This window comes from Oryctolagus cuniculus, chromosome 1 (assembly GCF_964237555.1).
Source record: "Oryctolagus cuniculus chromosome 1, mOryCun1.1, whole genome shotgun sequence".
Lineage (NCBI taxonomy): Eukaryota > Metazoa > Chordata > Mammalia > Lagomorpha > Leporidae > Oryctolagus > Oryctolagus cuniculus.
Window position 1 is genome coordinate 69,074,946 of NC_091432.1, and position 11,818 is coordinate 69,086,763.

The following is an 11,818-nucleotide window of genomic DNA, read 5'->3' on the forward strand; positions in this document are numbered from 1 at the left end:
GCGCCGGAAGAACGAAAAAACCGAGAGCGTAGCGCGCAGGGGGCGGGGCCTCAGGCCGAAGGAGGCGGGACTGAAAAGGAGGCTGAGCCAATCAGCCCTTTCGGAGGCCCGCTGGTGGTCTCCGAGTGACGGAGAGACTGGCGCAGAGCAAAGCGGTGGAAGAAAATACAAGTCAAAGGAACGGGGCGGGGCGACCGAGGCTGGAAACACAACTTGGAGCCCCATAAGAGTTTTGGGTCACGAAATAAGGGAAAGAGGCTAAGCCGCCAGTCCCGTCGTCTGTTGCTGTTCCCAGTGTTTGCTATTTCTGTGCCTTGCCTTTGTTCAAGCTTGCGATATTCCTCCCCTGCCCTGTGGTGCCTTGTCTTTCTTTTCTTTTCGCCCTAAGTTTTTATGTAAATGAAAGTCAGAGAGAGAGCCTGAAGGAGTAACAGAGATCTCCCATCCACTGATTCACTCCCTAAGTTTCCACAACATCCAGGTCTGGGGGTCTGGGCCATGCTGAAGCCAGAAACACTGAACTCCATCCGGATCTCCCACTTGGGTAGCAGGGGTCCAAACACTTGAGCCGCCATCTGCTGCCTTTCCAGGTGCATTAGCAGGGAACTGGATAAGAGAGCAGCTGGAACAGCTGGCTGCGCCACCACACAAGCCTATGGGATGCCTTTTCCTGCTCCCACCAGTTTTTCTAAAGTTATTCATCCTTCAAGGAATCAATTACTCTGAAAGCTACAACACAGTAAAAAAGAATGTCAAGACCAAGGGTCATCCAAAAAGCTTCCCCACGCACAGACTAGGCTGTGGCACTGAATGAGTAAGTGGTCGCGAGGACAAATGCGCTGGTAATACCTAACCTGGCAGACAATGGAATGAATATGTGGGACCCTTGTATAGACTGTGAAGTCAGCACCTGCGTTTAGCGTTAATAAATCCGTGGGCAAGTTTTATAATCTACAGGAAACTTTAGTTCTTCATTGTTTTGTTCGTTTAAAAGTTGATGCAGGGAAAAAAAAAGAAGAAAAAGGTGATGCAGGATACTTAGAAAAAGCAAGAGGCTGTAGTAGCTAGAGAGGACTCAGAAATGTGGAAAGATAGCCTACTTTCAAGGCCTTACAGTCTAAGACAGAACCCAAGCTGATTTTTTTTTTTAAATTCATTTATTTATTTGAAAGAGTTGCACAGAGAAAGAAGGGCAGGCAGAGAAAGAAAGAGGTCTTCCATCTGCTGGTTCACTCCCCAGTTGGCCGCAATGGCTGGAGCTGCGCCAATCTAAAGCCAGGAGCCAGGAGCTTCTTCCGGGTTTCCCATGCGGGTGCAGGGGCCTGAGGATTTGGGTCATCTTCCACTGCTTTCCCAGGCCATACCAGAGAGCTGGAAAGGAAGTGGAGCAACCGGTACTGAACCCAACACCCGTATGGGATGCCGACACTGCAGGCGGCAGCTTTACCCACTACGCCACAGCGCCAGCCTCCCAAGCTGATCTTTTACAGAGCAACTGAAGTGTGCTGCATAACAGGAATGTGGTTCAAACAGAACTAATTGCCTCAAGGAAGCCTTGCAGAGAAAATTTAAGACTTACTTATTTGAAAGAGCAGCAGAGAAAAGAGAGATCTTCCATCCACTGGTTCACTGTCCAAAAGCCTGCAACAGCAAAGGCTGGGCAAGGCTGCAGCCAGGAGCTAGGAACTCTGTTGGGATCTCTCAAATGAGAGGCAGGGGCCCAAGTACTTGATCCATCTTCTACTGCCTTTATGGCCACATTAGCAGGAATAATGGAGTGGAAGCAGAGACTCCAACCTGCACTATGATAAGGGATGCCAGCATTGCAAGCTACAGCTTAACCCACAATGCAGTAACAATGGCCCCTGGGAGCAAACTTTTAATCTAGCTTTATTAGTTTTTCATAAGAAGGAACGGAATCCTAGACCACAGAGACTATAGGTTATACAAATGTGTCAAGGGAAACAAAAAACACTTACCAAACAGTGCCTTCAATAAGTGCTAGCTTCTGTTAGTTTTGTTTTTTTTTTTTTTTAAGATTTATTTAAGTATTTGAAAGGCCAAGCTAACAGAGAGAGCGCTTCCGTCTTCTTGGTCACTCCCAAAGATGGCCATGACAGCCAGGGCTAGGTCAGGCCAAAGCCAGGAGCTTCATCCAGACATCCTACATGGGTGGTACTGGCCCAAACACTTGGGCATCCTCTGTTGCCTTCCCATGTGTTGGCAGGGAGTTGGATTGGAAGTGAAGCAACCAGGAATTAAACCAGCACCTACATGGGATGCTTGGATTGCAAGTGGCAGCATGGCCCACTGCGCCACAATGCTGACCCCTAAGCTTATGTTAACATGGTCATGATAGTCTATCAAATCTAAGCTTCTGGTAACTGTAAAATAAGCATTTTTATGAATTACACTAAGCATGCTGAAATGGTTTCTCACTGCTTAGATTTGTTATATATACCTATTGAAAGCTCTTTTGAACTTACTCATTACTTAGACATAAATTTGTATCTTATGTCATACTGCTGTGTTTCCAGCTTTTTCTGTGCACATAAAAACTTCATCTCAATGTCAGATTATAATCTTTTTTTAAAATGGTAATTTAAAACAATGTAAGTAGTACCAAAATTGACATTAATTGCTAAAAGCAGTTGGCCAGCAGCAATTTTAGGATACCATCCTGGGGCCGGCACTGTGGCACAGCGGGTTAACGCCCTGGCCTGAGGCATCAGCATCCCATATTATGGGTGCTGGTTCTAATCCCGGCTGCTCCTCTTCTGATCCAGCTCTCTGCTATGGCCTGGGATAGCAGTGGAAGATGGCCCAGGTCCGTGGGCCCCTGCACCCACATCGGGGACTAGGAGGAAGCTTCTGGCTCCTGGCTTCAGATCGGCACAGCTTCGCCCATTGTGGCCATCTGGGGAATGAACCAGCGGATGGAGGACCTCTCTCTCTGTTTCCACGTCTCTCTGTAACTCTTTCAAATAAATAAATAAATATTTTTTAAAAGACACAATCCTGATTTCAGAGGTGTTAATTGTGCATCTTGGGGCTGGCACTGTGATGTAGCAGGTAAAGCTGCCACCTGCAGTGCCAGCATCCCATATGGGCACCAGTTTGAGTCCCGGCTGCTCCACTTCCGATCTAGCTCTCTGCTATGGCCTGGGAAAGCAGTAGAAGATGGCCCAAGTCCTTGGGCCCCTGAATTTATGTGGGAGACCCGGGAGAAGCTCCTGGCTCCTGGCTTCAGATCGTTGCAGCTCTGGCCATTGCAACCAATTGGGGAGTGAACCAGCAGATGGAAGACCTCTCTCTCCCTCTCTCTCCTTCTCTGTGTAACTCTAACTTTCAAATAAATCTTTTAAAAAATTGTGCATCTTAACAACTGATAGAAAGTATCATAATTATTATTATTAAAAACATGGCTGTATGAAGGAATTTGTTGCAATAAAAAAAGAAATTTAGTTCGTAAAGTGTATACTGGGAATAGGAAAAAGCAATAAAAGTTGAGAGGTTGGGGCCATATTGGTATGTGAATAAGAACATAAACGCTTTAATGTTGAATTTAAAAACTGTCTTCGGGAGAAAGTAAAAAAAAAAAAAAAAAACAGTCTCTGGGGCAGGTATTATGGCACAGCAAATTAGGCTGTCACTTGGAATGCCTGCATCCTGTATCAGAGTGTCTGAGTTCAAGTCCCACCTCAGCTTCTGACCCATTTCCTGCTAATGCACACCCTGGGAGGCTGCAGATGACAGCTCACATATAGAAGCCCTGCTACCCTCCACAGGACCTAGACTGAGTTTCTGGCTCCTGGTGTGGGGAGCAACTGAGACTAGACTAAGTTACTGGAATTAAGACTTATTCTATGCATCTGCTCTCCCACAATATGGCACTGGGAGAGGAGGAAACAGCTTCTACACAGCTGCCTCCAGTTCAACCAATAAACTGTAGGACCTGCTCCTAATTGGAGGAGAGCAGCGTACTCGGCGTGTGGGTAGCAGAGTTGGGATTGGTGGAAGAGGACTATAAAGGAGGAGAGAGACAACATGCACCGGGAACATCTGAAGGAACACCTGAGGAACATCTGAGCAGCCCCCGAGAGAGCCGGCCGGTGGTGTTCTGCTCCTCTGCAGAAGCGGGGAAAGCGGCAGGGGGTGCCGCCCCTCCACGGAGGTGGAGGGGCCGGCAGCTAACCCAGGACAGTGTCGTTCCTCCGCGAGAGAGGGACCGGCAGCTAACCCGGGAAGAGCCGAGCAGATAAAAGAACAGCGCAGGGTCTAGTGTCGTTCCTCCACGAATGGGGGAGCGACATCCTGGCTTTGTCCTGGCCCAGCCCCAGATGCTGCAGGCATTTGGGGAGTGAATCCGTGGGTGGAAGATTCTCTCTCTCTCTCTGTTGCTCTACCTTTAAAAAAAAAAAAAAAGGAAATAAAACTGTTTCTGCAGAATTTATGCCACTCTCTCTTGACCTTCATTGTAAATGAGAAAACAATGAGGTGCCCTAGTGACTCCCCTGACCTTCAGTCTTGCCTGTCCTTGTTTTATACTCGTAGCCCAATATCCCTCGGAATGTGCGGTGCATCACCCAGGGGTATAATAACCCCTTCTCCCCCTCGTAGTTCAGCAAAGAGAGCTTCAATGGTAATCTTATTACATGTTCCATTATAATGAACAATGACTGCTCTGTGTGGAACTCTTCCTCCCTTGGAGACTAAGCACTCCAAACCTGAACCCAAGAATTCATACATGAGTTATTAACTGTAAAAGCATAAAGAACTGCTCCTGCCTCCACCCCTCAATTCCCAGACTCATGTAAGCTGTGAGAGAAACCATAGTATATTTCAGATGTTCATATATCACAAACCTGTAAGACAGAATCCCAGTCTCACAATATGTTGTCTGTCAGCTAGCACCATAAATGAGTATGCAAAAAGGGTTATTTAAACTGCTTTACCGGGGCAGGTGCTGTAGCATAGTAGGTTAAAGCCTCTGCCTGCAGTGCCAGCATCCCATATGGGTGCCAGTTTGTGTCCCAGTTACTCCACTTCCGATCCAGCTCTCTGCTTATGGCCTGGGAAAGCAGCAGAAGATGGCCTAAGTGCCTGGGGCACTATACCCTTGTGAGAGACCCAGAAGATGCTCCTAGCTTCAGACCAGCCCAGCTCCAGCTGTAGTGGCCGTTTGGGGAGTGAATCAGCAGAAGGAAGACTTCTCTGTCTCTCCCTCCCTGTAACTCTGCCTCTCAAATAAATAAATCTTAAAATAAATTGTTTTATCATAGCAACTACATCTGAGTACTGGAGTTCCTGAAAAGATTCAACAATTGTCTTCACTACTTTTTTTTTTTTTTTTTTTTTGACAGGCAGAGTTAGACAGTGAGAGAGAGAGAGACAGAGAGAAAGGTCTTCCTTCTGTTAGTTCAACCCCAAAATGGCCGCTACGGCCGGCGCGCTGGGCCGATCCGAAGCCAGGAGCCAGGTGCTTCCTCCTGGTCTCCCATGCGGGTGTAGGGCCCAAGCACTTGGGCCATTCTCCACTGCCTTCCCGGGCCACAGCAGAGAGCTGGACTGGAAGAGGAGCAACCGGGACAGAATCCGGCGCCCCGACTGGGATTAGAACCCCGGGGTGCCAGCGCCTCAGGGGGAGGATTAACCTAGTGAGCCATGGCACCGCTTCACTACAATTCTTTCACCAGGAAGTAGCATGCTTCATCAGAAGCAATGTGTGGAATAGCATAATAATAAATGAGGCATTCATGAATAAATAATAGGGTTTCCATTGCAGGCAGGTAAGCCAAACCTGAATCTATAATATGTATCTGTTCCAATGATGACAAACTACTGCTCACTTATCCCATGATGAAAAGGACCCAATGTGTGGTGGAAGGATCATCAAAATGGTCCCCATTCTCCTTCTTTGTGTATGCAGACCCCTTGGAATGTGACTTTAATGCTTCCAATATCAAGCAGAATATATATCCCCACACTTTGAATTTTGGATGGCCTGTGACCAGCCAATAGCTTGTGGAAAAGTGACAGTGTGCCAGGTTGAACCTAAACCTCAAGGTCCATCTACATGCCAATTTCCCAGGTCTTTGGCTTCATTTGGGAATGCTATCATTGCCATGAGAACAAGTCTAATTTAGATGGCTAGATGGGCAACCACATAGGATTCAAACAGGTTAACTTAGCTGGGCTGAGACTAGCTCCCCAAACACATAATTTTTTTTAAAGAGTTTTATTGTTTATTTATTTGAAAGGCAGTTACAGAGAGGAAGAGACAGAGAGACAGAGAGAGGTCTTCCATCCACTGGCTCACTCTCCAAATAGTCACAACAGACAGAGCTGGGCCAATTGAAGCAAGGAGCCTGGAGCTTCTTCCAGGTCTCCCACGTGGGTGCAGGGGCCCAAAGACCTGAACTATCTGCTACTGCTTTCCCAGGCCATAGCAGAGAGATGGATTGGAAAGAGGAGCAGCAGGACTTGAACCAGAGCCCATATGGGATGCTGGCACTGCAGGTGGCGTCTTTATCTGCTATGCCACAGTGTTGCCCCCAAAAACACATCTATCCACTAACTGACTACACTGAGCCCGCTGAGACATGCTGTGATCCTAAGGCATTGAGTTGAGGGTAGGAGGGCTGTCCTATGGCCAGGTAGTCCCTAAACTGCTAAGTCAACTTGCCACACTTCTCTAAATTCATGTAGTAAGAACACAAGCCCCCAACAAACAAGGCAGTTTATTATTCACAGCATAGCAAGCAGCATGAACGTCATGTTTGAATCAGTCCTCCCTGCTGCTCAATCGCCATGGCAGCAATGAATGTGAATGCCATGTACTCCACAGACTTCTAACAGTTGAAGAAGATGCAGCTTCGGAATTTCCCGGTCCTAAAGCAAAACTGTCTGTAAACCTGCCCTCCGGAGATAGACTTCATTACTGGGGAGAAAACAAATCTGCCCTCCAACCCATAGAAAAGTCTCCAGTACCAGCTTTGTCATCCTGGAATGTAAATAAATCTGCTATCTGCTCCTAAGCAGCTTCACGAATATCCTCAAACAAAGCTGTCAAAGCCATTTGCTCAAAAATGCCAGAATTTATCCCAACGGTTTGTTACAGAGCAGTGTAGGTAACTGACGTGCAGAGAAATGCCTGGGTCCCTCTGGGGCTGACACCACATCAGCGGCTCAGTATTATGTCTCTGCCATCAGCAAGTTGAACATTCATCAATGGCCAGTTGAGCTTTGGTGAGCAGAAGTCTGTATTGTGGAGCCCATCTGTAGCCTCCATCCGTGCCGTTATAGCCACTTCATTCTTGACTCCATTGAGCAAGCACTGGGGAGCAGGGGGAAGAGACTAATGGATAGCCACAAATTAAACCATTTAATTTTTGAGACTTCTAGAATGGATGCCCTCTGGTGGGCATTCATGAGAAGCACAAATATTTTTCCCCAGACCAATTCTCCCGGCTCTCCTGGCACCAGTGGTCCTCTCTTGGACTTGCCAAGATGCTGAAAAACCAGCAAGGGGTCTGGGTATGCAGAAGGGATCAGCCTTGCAGAACACCAAACACAGCAGGAAGGGGCAGAAATAGACCCTGAATCCCAGGGGAAGATGAGAAAAGTAAGTAGAAAGAAAAGAATAAAAGAAAAATATGTACTCCCAAATTATACACCTTAAAACCTAGTGCAGTGCTATGAAGACAATCTACAAAAGTTTCAGTCTTTCATTAGGTTTTCCCTTTGGATTATAATGACCGTTATGTTTAACCTACAACTTTAAGTTTTCTTCCATGTAATTTTTTAGTCTCTAGCAGATCTGAAAAGTCTCATATACTTACATCCAAACAAAATAGAGAGCAGTTTGAACATTAGTAATATAGTTACCATTTTGCCTTTTCTGTTCGGAAAAAGGAAGAGAGAGGATGTTACTAATGAGCTGTCAAACAACAGTATGCACTAAATTCATCTATTTCTACCGTATCTTTTGGGATATTTCTTTTTTGTTTCATAGCACCACAATTCTAATCAACTTAAATCTTTTTTTTTTTTTTGGAGTAAAAGTTTAATGAAATTATGTTCAACTAAATAAACATTCTCCTCCCCAATAATTTTAAGCCACTCATAAATGTAATTTCAATTGCTGCATAGCATTGCATTTTACAGTTAAAAACACCAAATTATTTCCAATTGTTTTGCTATCGGGGCCAGCATTGTGGCATATGGGTATAGCTGCCACCTGTGATGTTGTATGTTGTATCATATATGGGTGCAGGTTTGTGTCCCAGCTGCTCCACTTCTGATCCAGCTCCCTGCTAATAGCCTGGGAAAGCAGCAAAGGATGGCCCAAGTGCTTTGGCCCCTTCCACGCACATGGGAGACCCAGATGAACCTCTTGGCTTCGGTCTGGCCTAGTGTGGGTGCCATTGCAGCCATCTGGGGAGTGAGTCAGTACATGGAAGATCTCTCTGTCTCTCCTAACATTTTTTTAAGATTTATTTACTTGAAAGACAGAGTTACAGAGAATCAGGCAGAGAGAGAGGTCTTCCATCCACTGGTTCACTCCCCAAATGGCCACAATGGCCAGAGGTGGGCTCATCCAAAGCCAAGAAGTCAGGAGGTTCTTCTAGGTCTCCCATGTGGGTGCAAAGGCCCAAACACTTTGGCCATCCTCTGCTGCTTTTTCAGGCCATAGCAGAGAGTTGAATCAGATGTGGAAGAGCCAGGACTCAAACCTGTACCCATATGGGATGTCTGCACTGCAGATGGCGACTTTGCCCACTATGCCACAGTGTCAGCCCCTCTCTCAAACCCTTTCAAAATGAATAAGTAAATTTTTTTAAAAAAAATTGTTTTGCTATTATAAGTGGAGTAAAAATAGTATGTAGTATGTCACTGGAGTGAGCATTTAGCATGATGATAAAGACATCACTTGGACACCTACACCAGGCACCAGAGATCGTCTGCTGGCAAGTTCTTGTCTCCACACAACAAAGATCTCAGGCATGAGACACAGAGTGGTAAGCAAGCAAAGTTTAATGATGAGATATAGACCTGATGGACCAGGTGGGCATCACAGTAAAGAACTGAGCACGCAGTCCGTTTTGGACTGGAGTTTTTATGGACATGAGCATGGGTTCCCCATTCCTCTTCCCCGCCTTCTGTCTTACGGGCAATTGTGTATGAGGAAAGGGAGTCTTCTGGATGTGGAGTTCCTGGAAATGCTTTCAGGATCTGTTATCAGTGCAGTGTTCCTGGACCTAACAACCCCTTGGTGTAGAATGGGGGATTCTCCTAGTTACTCCAAGGAGAGGGCTGGACCCCTTCTAACAGGGTCATAGAACAAGAGCAATGACTTTAGGTGTACTTGCTGGTCTGCTTTCTAGGTTTGTTTCCTTGTTCCATTGCACAAAAATTCACTTTATTTAAAAATTCCCACTTTCTTCAGCCCCTCTTTATACATATAGGTTAATATCTATCTAGCTACCTGGGGCCACTTTTGCAGCACAGTGGGTTAAATTGCCACCTGCAGCTCTGGCATCCCATATGGGCACTATTCTACTTCCAATCTAACTTTTTTCCAATGTGCTGGAGAAAGCAGCAGAAAATGGACCAAGTCCTTGGGCTCCTGCATCCACGTGGGACACCCAGGTGAAGCTCTGAGCTCCTGGCTTCGGCTTGCAACAGCACTGGCCATTGCAGCCATTTGAGTAGTAAACCAGTGGATGAAAGCTCTCTTTCTCTCTCTTGCTCTGCCTCTCACTCCCTGTAACTCTGCCTTTCAAATAAATAAATCTTTAAAAAATTTACATCTAGCTAGCTAGCTAATACCCATATCAGAGTATCTGGGTTCCAGTCCCACTTCTGCCTTGGATTCCAACTTACTGATAACACACACCCTGGGAGGCAGCAAAAGCTAGAGGAAATTTTAAAGTACTTAGGTATACAGGATATGCATTTAGCCTAGCGGTTTAAGATGCCCAAGTCCCACAGTGGAATGCCTGGGTTCAAATTCCAGCTGCTGCTCAGGACTCTGGCTTCCTGCTAAAACAGACCCTATGTGGCAGTGGTGATGGCTCACATAGTTAGGGCTCTGCCATCCACACAGGAGACCTGGGCTGGGTTCCTGAATTACAATTTTGGCCTAGCCCAGCCCCAGTCATTGCAGGCATTTGGGGAGTCAGCCAGCAGATGGGAGTGCTCTGCTCTTGAATCAATTTTTAAATTAAAAAACAAGTCCCAAACCTGGAATCACTGTTGCAGGTCATAAGCATTAGAAATTACTGCTCAGCTTTTTGAAGACACCGCAAAGTACACTCAGGCTCCAAGCCCAAGAAACACTTTTGAATCTTGGTTAAAATATGTCATAAAGATGTTGAAAGAGGTGAAGAAGTTGGGGATGTCTTTGGGGCACAGTGAGTTAAGCCACCACCTGCAATGCTGACATCCTACATGGGCTGCTCCACTTCCAATTCAACTCCCTGGTAGCATGCCTGGGAAAGCAGCAGAGGATGGCCCAAGTGCGTGTGCCCCTGCACCCACGTGGGAGCCCCAGAAGAAGCTCCTGGCTTCAGCCTGTCCCAGACATTGCTGTTGCAAATCATCTGGGGAGTAAACCAGTAGATGGAAGACGTCTCTTCTCTCTGTAACACTGCTTTTGAAATAAATAAATATTGTTTTAATATTTATTTATTTGAAAGAGAGTTAGAGAGAGAGGTAGAGACAGAGAGAGGTCTTCCATCTGTTGGTTCACTCCCCAAATGGCCACAACGGCTGGAGCCTGGATGATCTGAAGCCAAGAGCCAGGAGCCACTTCCAGGTCTCCCACGTGGGTGCAGGGGCACACGCACTTGGGCCATCCTCTGAGGCTTTCCCAGGCACATTAGTAGGGAGCTGGACTGGAAGTAGAGCAGCTGGGACTCAAACTAGCACCCATATGGGATGCCAGCACTGCAGGCCAGGGCTTTAACCTGCTGTACTACAGCACAGCGCCCCCCCCCCAATAAATAAATATTAGAGAGATATGTGAAGATATCATAAAGGGAAAAGTTCCAGTAGTTTTTTTTTTTTTTTTGATGTTGTTCAAATTTTTTTTATTTTATTTCTGTTTGTTTGTCTTTGATGTTCAAATTTTATTTACTGGGGCTGGTGTTATGGCATAGCGAGTAAACCGCCACCTCCAGTGCCAGCATCCCACATGGGTGCCAGTCTGAGCCCCAGCTGCTCCATTTCCAATCCAGCTCTCTGCTATAGCCTGGGAAAGCAGTAGACGATGGCCCAAGTCCTTGGGCCCCTGCACCCACATGGGAGACCCGGAAGAATCTCCTGGCTCCTGGCTTCAGATGGCCTCAGCTCCAGCCATTGGGGCCATCTGGGGAGTGAACCAGTGCATGGAAGACCTTTCTCTCTGTCTTTCCTCTCTCTGTAACTCTACCTCTCAAATAAACAATACATAAAATCTTTTTTTAAAGATTTACTGTTCAGAAACAATAGTTTCTGAAGTGACTGATAAAGACTATGGTTATGCCATCGGGGCAAAGCCAGAATCTTTCATATACATATGGCCTTGTCTTAGTGGAAGGTTTTTTTACATCTATCACCACAGAAGAGACACCTCAAAGGAAAATTAAAGTGTGAGAAAATTGGTAGGCATGCAATACGGTTGCCAAATCATGCATTTACATGGGGGCTTCTGAATTTGGGTACTGTTAAGTCCTGTGTCCCAGGTCCGGCGCTGTGGTGTAGTGGGTAAAGCTGATGCCTGCAGTCCAGCATCCCATACGCCTGCCAGTTCGAGTCCCAGCTGTTCCACTTCTGA